Source organism: Anabrus simplex, chromosome 1 (assembly GCF_040414725.1).
Source record: "Anabrus simplex isolate iqAnaSimp1 chromosome 1, ASM4041472v1, whole genome shotgun sequence".
NCBI lineage: Eukaryota > Metazoa > Arthropoda > Insecta > Orthoptera > Tettigoniidae > Anabrus > Anabrus simplex.
The window spans coordinates 1140020496-1140043053 of record NC_090265.1 but is presented as its reverse complement, the minus strand read 5'-3'; positions in this window follow the sequence as shown (position 1 = coordinate 1140043053).

Here is a 22558-nt window from a genome sequence, read left to right as displayed (position 1 = left end):
GTTTTCTTGTATGTTGGTTAGTATATTTTTTCACGGTCTCTTAGAGTAAATGTCAAAATATCGATAGTTTTTACCGCGTATCTCACAGGGGAGCCGCGGCAAAAATATTGTTGTTCAGGGGAGTCTGGGTTCAAAAATGTTGAAAAACCACTGGTTTATGGTAACCATGAAAGAGCAGAGTACATGCATGCGCTATAAGACTGTCCGTGCGTCGCTTTCGACCAAGTGCAGTAGTTCTTCCGCAAAACGTATATTACGTTTATAGGTATAAGGGTTGCCCAAATAAAACTGAGACTTGAGTACATGCGTCGTTATTCGAAGAAAGAGAACATGGCGCATGCGTCAGTGGATGGCTGCGTATATCAGAAAGAGATCTTGCATCGTCGGAAAGTGTCAGTGTGGTCATTGTACGTACGGAAGCAAAGTGGCTAGGTACGCTTTCGCCATGGATTCGTCCATAATTGCCCACCGTCGATTTTTCAGTTTATGGTGTTTAGTGGAGCCGACATTTATCGTCATATGAAAAGCGTGTGTAGGAAATTGTGTTTATCACGCTGTTCGGTGTTCAGATGGCATTGTCATAGGAAATTTCATCATGGACGAGTAAGGACGTACGAAAACCAGTGGGCAGCCAGGTGAGAAAATGAAAATAAAAGAAGCAATCAAGGGATGCCGGTTCGCAAGTGATGGTGTGTCCGAGATGCCGTTGAAGAATACTTCATCAGCATGCTTGGCTAAATTAGAAGCGCAGTCCTGATTCTAGAAGGACCGAGCAAGTTGGCCGTGCGGTTAGGGGCGCGCAGCTGTGAGCTTGTATCCGGGAGATAGTGGGTTCGAGCTCCACTGTCGGCAGCCCTGAAGATGGTTTTCCGTGGTTTCCCATTTTCATACCAGGCAAATGCTGGGGCTGTACTTTAATTAAGACCATGGCCGCTTCCTTCCCATTCCTAGGCGTTTCCTATGCCATCGTCGCCATTAAAACCTATCTGTGTCGGTGCGACATAAAGCCAATTCTAACGATTCTAGAAGGAGAGTCTCCGGAGCGATAAAGCCACCACAAGGGCAATCACCATCGCTCAAATGTAATTTCTTTCCAATTCTTTCGAAAATATGTCATGATATGATATTCTCTCATGTTTGCTGTGTAAATTTTCTCTTTCATTTAGATTTCTTGTACTGTTAAACTTTACATTTCTATTTCTTACTTTGGTTTGTGGTAGATTTGTAATCTGATGTAATTATTGGATTAGACTCGTAGCCATGTGTGTGAGAGTTATTTCTTCAAGTGCATGTATTTCCTCAGGTCAACTTCTGCCAGGAATGGGCAACATGGTAGCTTACGGATTAGCAACAAGTGATATTCAGCGCCGGTTTACGATTCAGTCTGGAAAAAGATGACTGCCGAACTCGAGTTTGGAGACATCCTGGCCAGTGCAGTGATCCACATTTCACTTTAGAGCGACACATCGCCGCAGCGAGAGGTGTCATGGTGTGGGGTGCCATTTCCTACGATTCCCCCTCCTCACCAATGGTGATTTAAGAAACCCTAACGAAAAGGCGATACGTCCAGGATCGTGTGTGCTTCCCTTCATGATGCAGCTCGACAGTCCCATTTTTCAGCAGGACAGTGCCCTGTCTCACACAACAAGGGTATCTCTCCCTGGCTTCGTGATATCAATATGCTTCCTTGCCCAACAAAGTCTCCAGACATCTCGCCCATCGAAATAGGCCAGTGGCAACTGTGGAAAGTTTAGAAAGTCAGTTGTGCCAGCTGTGATGTTTTCAAAATATTGTAGGTACCAAACCAAACACTTACTGCAGGGTAACAAACATCTCAGAATGCATTTAGTACGGTGTTGAACCACGCGTAGCACGAAGACGGGAAACGATACGGTCGGACATGGGGGCATACAGACGCCGGATGTTTCCCTGAGGAAGTTTTTGCCACAGCTGGCGTAACTGACCTGATGTCCTATGCCTGTAAGCATGTACGTATGTCTTCGTGGTGGGTAATACCTTTCTTTTTTTAAATGGCGGTACCACCTACCGATCACATCTAATTTGTTATAAAACTTCTCCCTACTGATCACATGTATCCTGTCATAAAAATATTCCCTACCGATCACATGTACCCTATTTTAAAAATATTCCTACTGATCATATGTACCTTGTCATAAAATAGTCCCACATGTAACCTGTTATAAAAATACTCCTTGACGATCAGATTGTGTCTGTTAGGTCATCAGCCCAGAGGCTGGTTGGATCCTCAAATAGCATCACCAAAAGCTATGCAGTTATAGGGAAACCACAAAAACCAATGGCAGTACCAAAATGAGGCGTACTAGGCAAGATGAAGAGTGAGATAGTTTGCCATTGCTTTCCTCACTGGCCAGACAGTGCTATTGAAGCACAACTAACCCTATGAGCAACACCTTTCATGACACTCAGATACACTGGTTGTGCTCTGAATGTCGTTTATCAGCACCACCCATACCCCAGCAGCTTCCATATTGTCACAGCCATGGATGAAACTGGGACTTCAGTGGAAGCTACACTTTGCTCTGGCCTGTGCCAAGAGATGGATGCAAAAGTACTGTATCCATCAAGAAATGACAGCAGGCAGGCCGAACAGATTAAACCTTTTATAAAAGTGCTCCCCACCGATCACATATAATATGTTATAAAATACTACATTAATTTCCCACAACATTGATCCAGGCACATAAATATAGACCAGCCATTTTTCCTGGTTAAATAAGTTTTATGAGAAGAAGTAATATTTTTGTACAAAAATTACTTCTCCTGTATCTAACGCTGATAAGAATATTTTTCTAAGCTTTCTTTTAAAATAAAATATAACTGTACACCTGGACCATCTACAGATCACATCCAATCTGTTACAAATATACGCTCTACTGATCAGATGAAGCCTGTTATAAAAATACTCCCAACTGATCACAAATAACCCGTTATAAAAATATTCCCTACTGATAACATTCCACCTGTTATTAAATTATAGAATACTCCGTACGAATCACATTTTAACATACTAGAAAATATGCCCTACTAATCACATAAAAATACTCCCTACTGATCACATCCAACTCGATATAAAAATACTCAGCGGTCGTCGTCGGTTTATCAAGATCTCTTACTGTCAGTATTACTTTTTTACAACAAGCCTCAGTTAAAGAGTCTCTTTGTGAACCTGAATAAATAGTAGAAAGCATAACAAACATGTCTGTTAACGAGGCAGATTAAATGGTGTTAATTGTGGACACATTTAGTAACCACTGGCTCCCATATTTCACGTCTAACAGAACAAGCGCTCGCTGGTGGACTCTTTACTGTTTAAATAGGTTTTTTGTTTTTTCTAGTCAACAGTTATTTCCCCACTGATAGAAAATGTCTTATGGCGAAGGTATCATATGGCTGACATCAGTGCAAATGGTCCCAGGTTTGATTCCCAGCTCTGTTATGGAATTTATTTTATAGAAAGTCTTGGATGAGTTTAGAGAGTTTAGAGATAGAGAGAGCAAGAATATATAGAATTTAGCCATCTGCAGACTGGGCTGAGTTAGCGGGTTTGACCTCAGCACAGTCGGCTGTTTTCTTATGATGCTCAAATAAGCAAACTTCGTAGGGGTAGATTTATCGACACGTAAAAGAACTCCCACGATACAAAATTCTGGCACTTTGGTGACTCCGAAAGCCGTAAAGGTAGTGAGTACAACATAAGACCAATATATATATATATATATATATATATATATTTGCTGGTTGCTTTACGTCGCACCGACACAGCTAGGTCTTTTGGCGACGATGGGACAGGAAAGGCCTAGGAATGGGAAGGAAGTGGCCGTGGCCTTAAGTAAGGTACAGCCCCAGCATTTGCATGGTGTGAAGATGGGAAACCACGGTAAACCATTTTCAGGGCTGCCGACAGTGGGGTTCGAACCCACTATCTCCCGGATGCGAGCTCACAGCTGTGCGCTCCTAACCGCACGGCCAACTCACCCGGTAATAACATTATTAACTGGATGTGAATCCTTCTGTATGTATCGATCGCACATGCTCCTGAACTGCAATGTGTTCACCAAAACTCTGAGGCAGTTGCCATAGCTCGACTGCGATATCTGCGAATTTATGATTATTTTAACATTTTAATATAGGCCTATAGATAATATAACTTCACCGAAGTCCCAGTCTCATCCATGGGGATGACAGTATGGAAGTTGCTGAGGTATGGGTGGTGCTGAGTGGCGGTGGTGGTGATTATTGTTTTAAGAGGAAGTACAACTAGGCAACCATCCTCTATATGACACTAATCAGAGGAAAAGACGGAAGGGATCCGACACTTCGAAAAATGAAGATATCGGTCAAAGAAAGACAAGGGCCACGAAGGGCGTGAAAATGAAAGACTCCCTAGCCCTCGCAAACCTAATAGCGTCGGGGTCGGAAAAGAACAAGAGTTGACCAAGAGAGGACGAATAGGATAGATGACAGTGAGGAGCCTGGCACAAGTAAGTGGAAGCAATTCCAGGACTCAGCTGAGGGCCCCGTGGTCGCCAACCCATACTCCAAAGTTCAGAGCCCTTGAGCCCCTTTTAGTCGCCTCTTACGACAGGCAGGGGATACCGTGGTGGTGCTGAATAAGTACGACTAGTAGTGCGTCTGGGTGTTATGAAAGGTGCTGTTCATGAGGTCAATCGTGCTACAATAACACTTTCTGGCCCAGTGAGGAAAGCAGTGCTAAACTGCCTCTCCTTATCTTGTCCAGGCGCCGCCATCGGCTTTTCCTCTTTCCGTATAAGCGCATAATCTCTGGTGGTGATATCTGAGGATCAATCAATCAATCAATCAATCAATCAATCAATCAATCAATCAATCAATCAATCAATCAATCAATCAATCAATCAATACTGATCTGCATTTAGGGCAGTCGCCCAGGTGACAGATTCCCTATCTGTTGTTTTCCTAGCCTTTTCTTAAGTGATTGCAAAGAAGGAAATTTATTGAACATCTCCCTTGGTAAGTTATTCCAGACCCTAACTCCCCTTCCTATAAACGAATATTTGCCCCAATTTGTCCTCTTGAATTCCAACTTTATCTTCATATTGTGATCTTTCCTACTTTTATAGACACCACTCAAACTTATTCGTCTACTGATGTCATTCCACGCCATCTCTCCATTGACAGCTCGGAACATACCACTTAGTCGAGCAGCTCGTCTTCTGTCTCCCAAGTCTTCCCAGCCCAAACTTTGCAACATTTTTGTAACTCTACTCTTTTGTCGGAAATCGCCCAGAACAAATCGAGCTTCTGGCTTGGGGGCTGGTCGTTTTATGTTTGTCTCAATACATAGCGCTTCATACACTATACATATAATGCATCACACTGCTAACCACTATAGAAACACGCAATAGAGGATACATCCCTCCACGTATGGTTGGCGTTAGGAAGGGCAAGAAGACGTAAAACAGATCCAGGTCCACATGTGCGACACAGTAAATACCCACGATATCATCACAGTATGGGAAAAGTGGCAGAAGAAAATTACATAAATTAGGTGTCTTTCATTTTTCTGTAAAATGTTAATCCCTGAATTTTATGGCGGCGATGGTGATTCTTGTTTTAAGGATCTAAACAACGGAATTGTCTCCACTTGTTAACATTAATCGTTGAAACGAGAGTTTCGACCCCCTGGAAAGACTTAATGAACACAGCACACACCAGTACCTTTAATACTGGGTAACACGTCCCCCTGCATTGATGCAGCGAGCCTTTCATTTCCCAAGTGGTGTAAGTCCAACATTGTACATTTTGGATTAATACTAATAATTTTAATACGTAGACTTTCACGACCATTAAATGTCATTATGATAATTATTTGGGGATATTAGGTCATGTAATATTAAATACCAGCTGACGCGTTTCGATCCTGCGACCAGGATCGTCTTCAGAACAACAACAAAGCAAAATGGCTACTGTCACTCCATACTAACCAGACTCAAGATAGAGAGACCCTGTTAGAAATATAGTTCATTCCAGGGCCTCCACAGTCACGAAGAAAGATGTTGACGAGTTAACTATGGAGGGTAGCCATGATCTACTCAGTATATAGCCGTCACCTTTGTTGAAATTATTCGGGCGTTTAGCAATTTCTATCGCCTCAGCAATGATTCTGGGAATAAAAAGTTTCTCTTTCCTACATGTTTCGCCAACATAAACCAATCCACAGGAGCAAGGAATCATTTATATTCCAGCCCAGTTTAAACCAATAGGATCTTTGACAGATCGCAAACAATTGCCTATGATGATATTAGGCTTAAATGGTCTTGATATTGTGCTTTCTGAGAATATTGTCAATCCTATCCGTGACAGATTGTACGTATGGCAAGAGGGCCAGACTCAAAGGACGAGAATCACGTGACAATCAGCCTTTTGGCTTGGGATGTAGCAATTCGTCAATATGTCTCCTTGAATAGCCATTGCTCAGAAATGTTCTGGTTACGAACTCAAGTTCACCGTTTAATTTATCCTCCTCACAAACCTCCCTTGTTCGGCTGATTAGGGTGTTAAGCATAGCACACGTTTGGCAAGGATGGTGATGAGAGGACCCATGAAGATATCTATTAGTATGGGTAGGTTTACGGTAAACCGAATGACCTAAAGTTCTATCTGATTTCTTAGAAACCAAAACATCCAAGAACGGCAAACATCCGCCACGTTCAGTCTCCATGGTAAATTTAATGTTTGGATGTATGCTGTTCAAGTGATCCAAAAAATATGGATAATTCGTGTTCAGCATGGGGCCAGATAACAAATGTGTCATCGATATATCTCAACCAGATGGAAGGCTTTAGCGTGCAAGATTGAAGACAACGCCCTTCAAAATCTTGCATATAGAAATTAGCGATGACTGGTGCCAATGGCGATCCCATGGAAACCCCATCCATTTGTTCGTATATTGTATCATGAAAGGTGGTGGTGGTGATTATTGTTTTAAGAGGAAGTACAACTGGGCAACCATCCTCTATATAACACTAATCAGAGAGAAGAATGGAAGGGGTCCGACACTTCGAAAAATGAAGATATCGGCCAAAGGAAGACAAGGGCCACGAAGGGCGTGAAATGAAAGACACCCTAGCCCTCGCAAACCTAATAGCGTCGGGGTCGGAAAAGAACAAGAGTTGACCAAGGGAGGTCGGGTAGGATAGATGAAAGTGAGGAGCCTGGCACAAGTAAGTGGAAGGAGTGCCAGGACTCAGCTAAGGGTCCCGTGGTCGCCAACCCACACTCCAAAGTTCAGAGCCCCTGGGGCTCCTTTTAGTCGCCTCTTACGACAGGCAGGGGATACCGTGGGTGTTATTCTACCGCCCCCACCAACAGGGGGTTGTATCATGAAAACTGAAATATGTGGTGGTGAGGACAAGGTGAAACAGATTAACAATGTCACCAGGAAAGATTTTATCCAACAGAGACAAGGTGTTCATGATTGGAACCCTAGTGAACAGAGACACAATATCAAAACTAAGTAGAATATCACCAGGAGAAATATGCAGATTGGATAAAATACCAATAAACTGCGATGAATACCTGATGGATGCCCCATTACTTATGTACGGCTTGTCCTGTATCACTAGGAGTGGCGTACGGTGCCCCCACATAATGCCTCCTCAAAACATCAGGGAACCACCACAGTGCTGGACAGTGTGTCTGAGACATGAAGCCTGACAAGATTGCCCCCAAACACGTTGCCGACGATCGTCAGATACAAGACTTATGGGACACAAATTGATGAAAAGGACTTTATGCCAATTCTGACGAGACCATGCAGCGTAACGCCAAGCCAATGTGTGGCGCGCCCCATGATGTCTTCACGTGACGATGCTCACTAGACGGTCACCGCACTGCTTAGAACACATCACTAATGCTTCCACTCTAGTTCCACAACTGCAACCGGAATACTACCTCCCGTTCACCCTGTGAGTTGGGGTACGCGCAGTTGTATGTTTCGAACACCCTAACGATCGTCTTTCCGGTCTGCATCGAACAGGCCAATATAGCAACACAGTTGAATGACACATAGGGGTGATAGCAATTTTTTTTAAATGGCACAGATAGGTCTTGACGACGACGATGGGATAGGAAAGGTCTAGAACTGGAAAGGAAGCGACCGTAGCCTTAATTAAGGTACAGCTTCAGAATTTGCCTGGTGTGAAAGTAAGGGAACGATCTTCAGGCCTGTCGAAAATGGGGTTCGAACGCACTATCTCCCGAATGCAAGCTGTGCACATGAAAAGAAAGTGGAAGAGCTCCTCACTCGAGTCAAAAATGTGAGTACCAAGTTGGAATTGTCAAGATGATGGTAAATGGTGATGCAAATCTGTTAAACAGAACAAAATGCATGCGTTCCAGGAAATAGAACCTGTTTTAGAAATTTATAATCTAGGTTCAGTCATCTCTAACAAGACGAACTGCGATACTGAAATCAGCAGAAGAATTGCGATAGCCAAGAACACCTTACACAATTATCCCATTTATGAAGGAAAACTAAAAATGAGGATAATTTGATCTGTAGTATTCTAAGTATTCACAAAGAGGCAGAAACGTGTACTGTTTATGCTGCAGATTTAGAAAGAAATTGGTGTTGAAGAAGAATACTTGGACAGCTTGCGCACTAATGATTATGTTCCGGAGGAGTTTAACACTAAAATCATGTTGTCAATAATATAAAAGCAAAAGATTCTCCAATTGGTCATATAGTCAGACGTGGAGAAGAAGGCCTAGAAAAACTCATCATCGTAGGAAGTGTCCGTGGCAAAAGAGAGCATGGTCGTGCTCTTGCACTCCTAGTCGAACACCATGAAACAAGCACCTGGGACATCCTCGATTTGTGTCTGGTTCAGAACCGGAAGTGATGGATAAATAAACACAACAATCTCCACGAAAGTCACAATCCTCAGTATTGAGGAAATGATTAGAGTGAAAGAAAACTACGGATACGAGGACCTTCAAAAACTGCCACCGAGCGAATTGGCCGTACAGTTAGGGGCGCACAGCTGTGAGCTTACATCCGGGAGATAGTGGGTTCGAACCCCACTGTCGGCAGCTCTGAAGATGGTTTTCTGTGCTTTCTCATTTTCATACCAGACAAATACTGGGTCTGTACCTTAATTAAGGCCACGCCACTTCCTTCCCACTCCTAGGCTTTTCCTATCCTGTCGTCGCCATAAGACCTATCTGTATGGGTGCGACGTAAAGCAAATTGTAAAAAAAAAGTAAAATCCTGCCTGACTTGGCTCAGATCGAACACATCAACTTGAGCTCAGAAGGCCAGCGCTCTACCGTCGGAGCTACTTAGCTAAGTTGTAGGCCTATATTTTATTCCACATTTAGAACATAATGCGACGTAAAATAAATAGATACTAGTAAGTAACCGGAGATACACGATGCAGAGAGATATGATCATTGATATGCCATCGCCTAGTCTGCCACAGAGTGGATGTAATGTGTGACTAGTCAGGATGAAATTCTTTATCATACAGAATATGGACGATGACATTGAAGAATCTCAAGCCGTTTGGGAGTTAGCCCTGTCTATGTGCGCCTTGAAAGTCAAGTATTGAAAGGAATGAAATATACAATGTAATATTTTCCCTTGACATGCCTATTAAAGGTGATAGATAGATCACATGTCCATAATCTGTGGTTACGATCGTCGGATCGCTTTCAGGGCTACCGTTTCTCTTCCGCTGCATTCTTCAGCGGGACACAGTGTTTTTAAATCTCAGTTTGTTGGACACGCTTGTCAACTACAGTAGTGTATTTTTCCTAGGGTAAACCAAACTTCAGTTATCATGTTGTCCGTCCTACTATTTGTGTGGCTAACAATGTTGGGCTAATAAAATAATGGACGAACACAAACTTCATGAATCCTGGAGTGATCAAAGTGGATAAACCGAAAACTACGCCAGCTTCCATTTCATCAGCGTAATGTCGATCTGCCAAAAATTGAAAGAACATCATAAATTCATCAAAGACAGACGAGCATATGTACGTTAAGTAGAGACGCTGGGATTAGTGGTGGTGATTATTGATGTAATAACAAGTAGGCTATAACTACATAACCGGTGGTATGGTGGTGGTGATTATTATTTTAAGAGAAAGTGTAACTGGGCAGTCATCTTTTATTAACACTGATCAGAGGGAAAATGGATGAGATCTGACCGTTGGAAGAAGGAGGGTGTCAGCGAAAGAAAGGAAAAAGCCACGAAGGCAATGCATATGGTGGGCACTCTGAACCTCGCAAACCTAACACCGTCGGGGTTGGAAGAGAACAAGAGCTGATCAAGGGAGGAAAGGATGAAAGGAAGGAACCAGACACAAATAAGTGGTCGTCAACCACGCTCCTAAGGCTTACCCCTTTTAGTCTCCTCTTATGGCCGACAGGGGATACCGTGGATGTATTCTACAGCCCCCACCCACATGGGCGACTACGTGGTATCAGCACTTCATGGGAATTCGGCCCAGTTTTACGGCAGGATATCCTTGTTAATGTCAATTATATGTGGAGGGATGATTTCACTGTTACGTGTTTCTGTGGTAGCTGGTGGTGTGGCGTGTTACGTGTATATGAAGAGAAATATCCAATCTCCGAGCCAGCGGATAGAATCCTCAACCCCGCCGCGATCGAACCCGGGGCCCTCTGAACTGAAGGCTAGTGCGCAGGTCAGCCAAGGAGCCGGACGGGTAATTACATAACCGCGAAGTAAAGAGAAGAGGTCTGACCTTTCGAAGAATGAAGGTATCGGTAAAAGAAAGATCTGGGGCATCAAAAGCATATAATTGAATGGTTCCCTATGCATCGCAAACCTAATACAGTCGCTGTGAGAAGAAAACAAGAGTTGACCACGGAAGCTCAGATAGGAGAGATGAAAGTGAGGAGCGTGGATAGAAACCTCGTGGTCGCCTCTCTACTCTCCCTAGTTACCGCCGTTGAGGGTGCCCCTTTTGGCAGAGAATACCGAAGATACAACCTATAACCGCCCCCATAGAAGGAGGCTGGCTGGCAATAAGAGGCCAAACCAGCACGAGGACGAACAATAAGTACGTGCCAAGCTTGCATGAGGAAGGACCTGAGCGAATCACACCATCATTTCAATACAATTAGAGGAGAAAACAAAAAGACTCTATCTCATCGTCAGTTGGAAAAAGATTAGAAGAGGAAGAATGTTGTTTGTGTGTTGTTGATGTTAGTTTCTGTTGGGAGTAAGAATACCAAAAATCGACAATTTTGACATGTTTAGATTTTTCTCTCACAAAGACATTTACAATTTCCTGTATTTAATAAGATACTCTTTCCTGAACGAGGTTTTGGTCTTCACTAAGTTATAGTTTTAAACGCTTCTCTTGAAACCTCTGTATTTCCAAAACCAAATGATAGAGAAGGGTTTGGCTTCCACAAATTTGTAGAAACAGTGTCATCATTTACGTTGGTAGCATTGCCATAAACATATGGCTGCCTAGATTGAGGCGCTCGGTTTGTCATTCAGTGCTTTATCATGTGAGTATATGTGATGCATTATTTAGATAGCAATTTTTACCATTATCGTCCATGAAACGGCAATATGTAGTAACCCTCAGTTATGTCACTGGATGAAAAGAAAAACATGGAAATAAAATAGAAATATTTCTTGAAGGGGTATAAGCATTTTTACTGAAGGTGTAAACATAACCTACAAGCCTGAAAAGGGCAAAATATCAATTTCACATTGGTCTACCAAGTGACTGCTGTTCTTCCCGAAGGCCTGCAGACGAGGTAACACGTGGTCAGGGAATCTAATCCCTATGCCCGTCATTCTTGGCTTTCTAGACCGGTCTGCCGTCTCACTATCAGATAGCTCGTCAGATCCAGATCAAGGCAAAATATGAATGTAATCGAACTCAAGACCTTCGTGTAATATGCAGGTATTAATAGTTACAGTTAATTCTCTCTCTCTCTCCAGTTGCTGATCATCTGTGACTGGGAGAGAAGAGTTATATTCATTCATTCACTGTTCAGTTTTAGTTTCGCCAGTAGATTTCTCTCTCATTTCCATTTCCATCCGACTTACTCTTCGTTAATTTTCCTTTGAGTTCGCCAAGTTGTCTCTGTATATCACTTGCACAGTGTGGTGTATAAACAAGTCTCGCATTAGTCTCGTAACCCCCGGAGTTACTGAGCTCTGAACTCACCCCCCCGTGATATTAACGTTGAGGAATAGCTGTACACGTACTTGAATACGGAAGTTAGTTCCGCACCGCCAGTGTTGGATGTTCTATAATTAACAGGTGGTGAATTACACAAAATGTTTTGTGGAGGAAGTTTGTAGTAGTATCTCGTATTATGTATTGATGAAAGAGTCAACTTCAGTACAAATGTAGCCATGTTCGCTATATCAATTTCATAGCACAGTAGTTATAATTACGAATCTGTTAGCCGTTGTATTGTGACGTTTGTACATTTTACCTCCTACGCTCTCGACTGAAAAACATTCTGGTTCTGTTATAGCGAGACGAGAGCAGTCTGGCGTTAATGTGTTATGTTGTTTTCAACTTTTGTGATCCCTGATTCACGTTAAGTCACAAAAGTGACATGGACGGTCGCGCAGAACCTTTGTTGCATACTTCTATTTTCAGGTAGGTTTTGCTGTATGGGAGTGAAAGCTGAGTAGACTCAGAATATCTCATTCATAAACGGAAAGTAACAGACATGAAAGTAGCGAGTAGCATGCTAGTGCAAACAAGTGGGCCGGTTTGAGTAGCTCAGACGCTAGAGCTCAGGTTGACGGTTCAGTCCGGTGGTGTATGAAGTTGCTCAAGTACATTACTAATACTAAGAAAGTTTCTGTCTCCCGAATGCAGAGCTGTAGAGACGTGGCCGAAGCCGACTCTGCATCCACCAACTACTACTGCAGTGAGTTTCTCTCATCGCTTGGCCGGCAGGTGCGCCCGGCTTATCTGCCTCCCGTTGACTCATCACTGCCCGCTCCGCACCATAGCAACAAGGACAACACTTCGCTCACTGTATCCAAGGATCATATAAGAGAAATACATCCGTCACTCCTGTATAATAAAGTTGGCTGAGAAAACAGGTCATGGAAGCTACAGTGGCCACTTTCTCTCTGCCAACATAAGGAAATAAATCCCACCATAGTACCTCGTAGTAAACACGATGATGATAGTTGTTACTTTGTTAAAATTTTAATTGTGATAGAGATAATGATTGTATTTCGGTAGGAAAGTTGTATCTAAAGCTTCTCTCGTGTCTTTTACTTGAAAAGTAAATTGCAATTACCGTATTTGTATGTTGGCAATACTGTTATAACGCTAGCGTGTATCGTTGCTTCACCGTTCGCACTTTAATGTAAATTTACATCTATTAAGTGATAAATTCAACATTGATTACTGAAAATGTTAATGCAATTCATATAAAACCCCAAAACGCCCATACTTGCCCAAATCACGATCTAACATAACCTCATTCTTTCGTTGAACACTTCCCACGACTTTTATGTATGGGAATGGAAAACACGAGAAGGAAAAGAAGGTAAAACACAGCATAATGCACACAGTTTATATTTTGAATTTATTTATTCCAAACAGCAGGTAAGAAGCACAATCACACAGACGTTTACTCGCAACAGTTAGGTAGTTCAATGTGAAGTATGTTCATGATCATAATACTATTTCTTCACACTAAGAACGCGCATAATTATAATTTCACACCATACTCTCAAAAAACTGGATCAAAAATCTCGTTTATTGCGAAAGAATCTCAACAAATTTTCGTCTAACAAACACTATTACATACCGTACGACTAAGGTACCTTTGCGCGCAACGATAACGGTGTTGTGTTATGAATTTGCTGCACCACGCAACTGAATGTGTAATGCCAAATTCTGCCTTCTAAATTAACCCTCTGAAAGAGAATTTTAGTTTTCATTAGTTGGCAGAGATCGATTGGCCCATCTCAGAACTGCTTCGGACGCTCCCTATGAAGTGTCACCCCCCTGACTGTATCCGTGCATGACTACTACCACAGTCTAATATATACAGTTGCGAAGCTCTAATAAGAGGAAGGTTCATCTACTTCACAGCTGGAGCGACACTAGCACCTCTAGCGGCGAGGTAGAGGCAACTTGCTAGCAGATAACAGGGAACGAATTAGCACTACAGTCTCAAATGGTCATAACTTCTGAACCATTCATGCAAATAATGTCCTGACAAGGTTATTGTGATCCTTTTAAGTGAAGGAGGTCAAACAATGTATTTCGATGAGAAGTTCGAGGATAATATCGAAATACTTATTTAATCTTAAGGAGTTATGTTTTTTTACCGCGGACTATAACATAAAATCGCTTCTAGAGGGCAACCGGTTCGAAATAGGTATATACCATCGCGTACTTTTTTGTAGAGGTTTCTATGCTCTACAATTCGTACGCTTACACTTGGGGTCTATCGTTGACGGTTCAGGCAGCGTAAGCCAAGAAAGCAAGTGGCCGACCATGGTAGAGCGCTGGCTTTTTTAGCCCAACTTGACAGGTTCGATGTCGAACAGCAACGAAATAAGTTAAACAATTCACTTGTTTTTGATCGAAGAAACATTAAGTTCCACAGTTTGAGAATTACACTAAGTTCAATTCTCGGTGTGAGAATTTACAAGTCGCATTTTACAATCACCACGTCGTCACTTGACTTTACTTTCCGATGGACAGAATAACGCAGGGTCTGACCAGGCAGAGCCCTTGCCGAAGAATGTTTGTCTATCGCTGAGTAGCCGCTTCTTGTATACTGCCAAGGACGAAACGTCATATGATAACGCGATTATTTCAATGTGGATTTACTCGAAAATCCCTTGATGGATTTTCTTGAGATTTAACAACAGAGACGTTCTTATGATTGGCTACAGAATGGCCTATTTCCCAAGACGATAAACCATTATTACAAAAGTTCACGAGGTAGGTTGACGAGTTGGGCGAGCTAGTCTGCCTTGCTCCTGAATCTACGTCACGCACAGCTGCTCGCTCGCTGCCTCGTCCTGGCAGATGTAAACACAACGAGCTTGGAGTTCTCGGCGTGCGTGATAACTGATAAGTAAACGACATTGCTCTTAATAAATACGGCATGTACCGCGCGTTTTTGGTACAATATATGGAGCCATGCTTCGTTTGAAAGTTTCACGTCGACTGCGACACATCGGAAAATTGTGTCACTCCATGCAGGCACAACCATATTATTGAAATTTTGATTTTCGCAATGACTGAATTTCAGAATTAAGATCGAAAATTGTCCGTCTGTATTTATTAATTTGATACTGAGGCTAAAATCTAGCGTTTTGTGAAAATTTCATCCAAGCTTTATTACCATTGTATTATACTTTATACAGACACAAACTCTTAAATTTCTTGTGATGTGTTATAAGAACGTGTTTAATTTCACAATCTTGTCTTATTTACGATGCGTAGCCAGGTACTCATATTTTTTAAATCTATCATTTAGAGATTTTTTGTGGGGGTACATTGAACTTTAGCCATGAATGAGGGGTACATTCTCATAGTAATTTGAGAACCTCTGCTCTACACAATCTGCTATGCTATGATACATCATTATCTAAGTGACAACCACACACTGCACGGTGTGCGAACCTACACACCTGAACACATGTTGTAACACAGGTATAGTACAAACGTCTGCTGGCTACGATAGTGAAGTGTTGTTAATGTGCGAGCTGTCTCGTGTGTGGACATGTTGGAAGGTCTTGTGTTAACTTGTTTATATTACTAAGCGGGTTGTGTGTGTGCATAGGTGATTATGTAATGGGAGAATGTCTACCAGAACTGTACATGATAGGTTCAGAAATTCGCGGATGTATTACTTCGAGTAAAATGTTAATTCGATTTATCTTCAGCTGATCTTCATGATCATCAAAAATAATATTGAATGGACTATCAACACAACGTTACTGATAGATGAACATAAAATCAGTATTCCGCCGTATGCTTATGCTGCATTCCCTAGGGGCAGACAGGCACGATGGGAAGAAGTCACTAATACATACTGCCACGTCGAAGAAACGGACTGGTGACGATGGAAGTCTGATAGTGTGTGCACAAGAGGCGCGCACTATAAAGGACCTCTCTCTACACAGGTTCGGAATTCTTGCCCGACCCCGCATTGTCTAAAGGAATAACGAACAGCCTCATCTGGAGTAGACAGCCGGGATGAGTAGCTCCAGCGGTAGACGGCTAGGCTCGTGAGCTCAAGTTTTTAAATTTTATTTATTTGGAATTCGACAAGTAGCCATGCAGCCAGAAAAATATCATGTATAAATACATAAAGTACATACCACATATAAAACAACGCTATATCTAAAATACATGCAGCAGATGAAATATCTCAATACCAAGGAAATACAAATAATTTTATTCACTTCACAGCACACGCAAAAGAACCTTTGGGCGATAAATGTCTCATTCAGATCTTCAGATCAGTCATGTGTCAAAATTGGGCAAGTGCTGGGTAAATGTTGTCAGATCGTCTTAGCAAACATATTATGCTGGTAGGAAAAGGGACATGAATAAGGGCCAGTTTTTCATGTAACACGTTTGTGCCTGTCGATATTTACTGCAACCGAGAACGACGTGGTTAAGATCGGCAATTTCCTTGTCGCACATAGCAGATAAAACAAAAAATCCACGGCACTTAACGCCCTTGAAAGGGTTTTGGCCCGAAGGCCTACAGATTACGAGGGGCTGTGTGGTCAGCACGACGCATCCTCTCAGCCGTTATTCTGGGCTTTCGAAACCAGATAGCTCCTCAATTCTAATCACGAAGGCTGAGTGGACATCGAACCAGCCCTCAGGTCGAGAGAAAAATCCCTGACCTGGCCGGGAATCGAACCCGGGGCCTCCGGGTGAGAGACAGGCACGCTACCCCTGCACCATGGGGCCAGCTACGTAGGAGAATCCACTACTCTAATTCGATGAAGATGATTTACTTAGCAGCCGTGACCGAGATGGATGCGTATGATGGACGTAACGTGTCTCCTACTAAGACGTCATTTGTGAAACAACGGTCTTGTTGGAATGTGTGGCTGATGAGCAGCGTAGTGTCGTCCTTTAGTCCCCTGCGTATTTATTCGACCAGTCATTGTGAGATTTGCTGCGTAATATTGGTATGAAGTCCGTATACGGAACCGCCACAGCGTGATAGGTTCCATCTGAGATGCTCTGCTTTGTTGGTTGATCAGCTATTTCGTTACGTTCTGTGACAGCGTGGCCTTTCAACGAAAAGGAAATGTATATCGATGCCGATGATTTTTGCTCTGTATGCCAGTTCCAACATATCAAAAAGGCAGTGATAACATTTTACGGTCCACTGAGGGTGTTTGTAGTCACTGTAGAACACTTTGGACATCTATAAGAATGAATATCCCTTCTGTATGTTGAGCTCAGGCTGGCTGGTTTTATCCCGGATAAGTCCGGTTGTATTTGAAGGTGCTCAAATACGTCAGCCTCGTGTCGGTAGATTTACTTGCACGTTAATAAACTCGTGTGGTACAAAATTTCGGCACCTTGGCATCTCCCAATACCGTAAAAGTAGTTAGTGTAATTTAAACCATTATTATTATTATTATTATTATTATTATTAGCCCTATTATTCATATTATTATTCAGCCTCAGTCAAGTGGACAGTATTCTTGTAGTACAAGAAAATCGAAGTAGCGTTTTCCACGAGGTCGTTCTCCTTGACCGAATAAAATACGAGGCGCACGCGCCCGCAACTTTAGCCTTCACCTTCTACCTGCCGTGCGCTTTTCACAGCCTTATCCGTCCACTCATATTCACACTGGGTCTCGCGTTTGTACTGGTACGCGTATTTCCTAAATCCTTAAACTGTTTCATTTGTTAATAATAATTGTTATTGAAATCTCCTTTGAAGGTCACCCATTATTTTCTTGTACCTAGAAAAGCTACTTTCTACGTCACATGACGTCAGAGGCACGTATTTAAACATAGTGAATTCACAGCGGCTTTAGTTGTGGGGTCATCTTCGTCTAAGCCAGATCCATTCCGCTGTAAAATCGCATAAAATGGCACTAAATATGCACATTGTTGTATATCATTTGCGCTTGGTACTTTACAGAATTTGTTCTTCACCGTAACTAACACACTACCCATTGCTTGTTCTACTTTGGATACCATGTCCTTTACTATTCCTAAATTCCTACATAAATCTAAACGAACAGTTTATATGCGAGAGATTGCTTTCGACAGATCTCTATAATTTGAAGTAATACAGTCAACTCCGACTATAACGGAGCCGAAGTTCATTATAACCGAAAATCTTCTTCCGGGCATAATTAAGTAAACAAGTGATTTGCTTAACCCATCCTTTCGACCCACATCAGCTTCAAAACGTCCACGATTAAAGTCACCAATAACGTTCGTTTTGTCTTCCAAAGAAAAACCTTGCGCTTAGACATCACTATTCACTGATTAAGAATGATTTGCTGTAGTGTAACTGAACTGAAAAACAGAGCCGCTATCGGTCGTTCGGCTATGGGATTACCCATTAGCACCCCTCTCCGTTAGGCAGGAGAGTAGGTGGCCTTCGATCTTACCCGACACTCATTGGCCCTCATCTGCTTAAAAGAAACAGGAGGAGGATTACAGGTGGAAGCGTCATTGAACTGTTCTCCTTCTTCCCTACGTGGTGACCCAGATATGTCCAGGATAGTCAATACACTGACAAGGGCAGAATTTCTGATACGGTGAACAGAGAAGGTTTACTTTTTCTCAACGAAAGCTTGTATTTTGCCCCGAAATTATTAGGGTCGGTCCCGCGCCTCATCTCCTGAAACTCCACTCGTTCTTAATTTTAGCAAAAGGAGGAAGAAAAGAACGTGTTTCTACTATACACCAAGTTTATGGAGAATAATTCATTATTTTAAAATGCAATGTCCTATATAACATCCTTCTTTTTCATTTTTCATTTTCGTGTTCACTATAACCGAATTGATAGTTCACTCTAAATGAAATTTCTAGTAGGGCCTATGTATTATAATACATGTGAATAGGGGCGGCCCTACGTTATGTGCTGAATTGCTGCAGCATATTGTCTATTTGAAAAATAAATAGGAAGTCATTCAACTCCCCTCACAGCCAGGTAACTAGTCGTGCGCTCCACAACGGGTGCTGTGTAGATCACAGCTCAGCGAGAATTTCTAAGCTTTTTGCCAGAGAGCAGGAACTCTGCCTTTTGCGCATGCGAGCCCAAGTTTTCCAATAGTGTTGTGGAAACAACAGCCAAGACATCATTTCACGTCGAGTTTTCGTTAGACCACAGAGAGGTAGCACCGGTCACGCTTGCATTTCGACCGAAATGAGAACGTGGCAGGTGGCACACCCTTGACTCAGCTGTAGTATTTAAGAGCGGATCGCTCAAAGCAAATGCGAAAACAAAATACTGTAGAGGAAACCATCAGCTGTTCCCGCCAGGTCTTTTAATACTCCCAAATTGCCTATTTCATAGTCACATTTGTAAATCAATGAACTAAAAAATGTATTTTTCTGTTGCCAAAATAAGGACATGATATTGTGATTTTTATTAATTACAAAATGTCTAGTTTATAAATTGCCCTATAACAACATAACATGTAATTTTGAATTACGACGTTGCTGGTTTTATTTCATTGATTTTGGTAACATTGAGAAGTTCTGTTTTTGCGCGCTCGCAGCAAGTGTTTCTGAGTTCGTGAATGTTTTGTCATTGCAGGTGTTATTGTGTGTTTAATTAGTTTTTATGAGGAATGTGTATAGGTGTTGGGTTTGTTTGCGTGTTTGTTCAGTATGGAAAACTCAGTGAAGATCCTCTTGGAAACCGCACATGTTTCTAAATATTTTTATTTTTGGAGGGGGATGGGTTACAGCACACAACTGATTTTCTGCACCGGCCGCCACTGCATGTGAATCGGGACCAGACATTTAGGTTCACCATAGCCGAATGTGCGTTATAACCGAGTTCACCATATCCGGATTTTACTGTTATCTATAAGCTAATTTTCCTGAAAAATAATTGGAAAATAGTTCCTGTACACTTTTTGTTGACGGTGCTTCACTAATGTCAAAAGCACAATGAATTTTTCGCACAGTTGCGTAGTGTTCACAATAGTACTCCACTGCGTTAAGCCACATTCCCCATCGGGTGAGCACTGCCTGAAGAGGAAGAGGAAGCAAAGGCGCATGATCTTTGAATTTTGCCACCCTTAATGGAGCCTTCACAAATATTTTCTTAACGTTTGATATTTACCGATTAGCATCAGGAGTATTCTGCCGTGTTTCCTCAGCAACCTGTGCAAGCCGCGAGCAGGACACTTTAAATGGACCATTATTGCATAGAGTACCTTAAGTCTCCTTGCAACTTTCTCCATGCCCTCATTCCTCTTGCGTTTCAACTTACTGCCTTCGCAGTTTATGATATTACAGACACTGTCCTACTTTTCCATTTAAATTCATGTCTTGTAAATCTACAAAACCATTTCTTATCCTTTTAATACATCCCTTATGAATTTATATGACCACATCTTTCAGTTTATTTACACGTAATTTTTAACAGCAGATAAATAGCGATTCAAGTTTCCTCCCCGATTCCATTCTTTAATCACCCACACTATAATTTTTGCTCATCTCACTGCTTTAATATCTCTTGTTGGCGGGCACTCAAAAGCTTCACTCTTACCTTTTCTATTCCTTTACATTGACCTACCAAGTATAGGTCACCAGTCGTTATCCCACATAATACACACACTAAATTATCTCTATTCTTGATCTACCCCTTATTTTGTATAATCCCATAAGCCACCATAATAAACCTCCTCTCATCATTCTGTCCACGTTCCTAGTATTTATCTTTGAAACATGTATTACCTTATTAAATCACTATGGCATGCTCTGTTTCTACTTTCTTCCAACTGTCGTTGCCTTTTTCCTTAATCCTCATTAGAATCGATCTCTTGCTTCTACTGCCCCTTCTATTCCATACCTCCTGCAAAAATGTAACCCATACCCACCCTCTCCACATAAATTTTAATTTTTGACAGCCAGCTCCCAACATACATACTTTCCAGTTGTTGCTGGTAAGCCGCTTGTAACACTTTACCCCCTCCCTCTTTTTAAACGCATCCAATAGTTAAGTACTCTCTTTACACGTTCCACTTCTGTATACTCCCCACACATCAATATCGCCCCAGCTTTCGCTGTATACTGCGGGAGTCGCATTACCGTTTTAATAAATATACAAATAATTTGGTTTAGCATATCTCTTTTATCCTCTAGACCCCATAATTCAGCCCCATACAGTACTCTGCTTAACACTATTGTCCTTAAAACTGCGACTTTTCTGCGTCCAGGGCGCGTCGCGAAGAAATCCAGACTAGCATACTCAGGGTAAGTTGACTGTCGAAGTTTTTCTTTTTACGTGGATTCTGGGAGAGATGCTTAAGCCTTTATGACGGGTAATCCATCTGACGATATTAGCGATGGACGTCCCCATCGTACGAATCGTTATTTTCATTAATTATTTAAATGGAATGCGTCAGGAGAAAGATAAGTGTCAAGTTAGCCATCAAATGTTCTAATATTCACATTAATTCCTAATATCACCTGTCAACACAAATGTACCATTCATCTCATTAATCTTCAATTCCAGTTAATCATAAAAATGTGTCTGATGAAAAATATTCTCATTTACGTATCTGATTTCCAACACATTACTACCAAGTGCCATTTACTAAAATAGGTAAAGGATATCATTTATGAAGAGTCTAGTATTTATCCAACCTCCTGGAATTATTTATAAATAAATACTAATGCCTATGCATATGATTCGATGTGTGCCATGTACATCTTCAATGAATATTCAACATCACGGTAGAGATCGAGGTTAATATTAATCAACATACTACTCAACATTCCCTAAAGTGATTCATTTCAATGATCTATCTATGCCATAACTTATTATAAACACCACAATATGTTTTCACCACCGTAGGATATGGATTACTTGTCAATGATTGATCATCACGGTATTATAAATATTAATGATCTTGGATTACGTCAATACTCTTCCCTTTTTCTTCATAATTCATCATTTTCTTCTTTACCGACGTAGCAACACATACTCCAAATTATATATCCTTCCTTATATTTATTTAACATCTCAATATCACTTTATTCTCATATATCATATCATACTTCTTCCTTTTCTTCCAAATAAGTCACAACTGCACCTCAACTTGCCGCTTGGAATCCTTTAACTCCCAATTATTCACTTGATTAATCCAATCTCTTCTCAATTAATCTCGTTACCACTTCAAATTATTCTCATATCCACATATTAACCTACTATGACTTCATATGACACTGTTTAAAATACATAACCTTAAATATTCTACCGATACATATCACAATTCATATATGAAAACCTCTCAATATGCTTAAATATCATAGG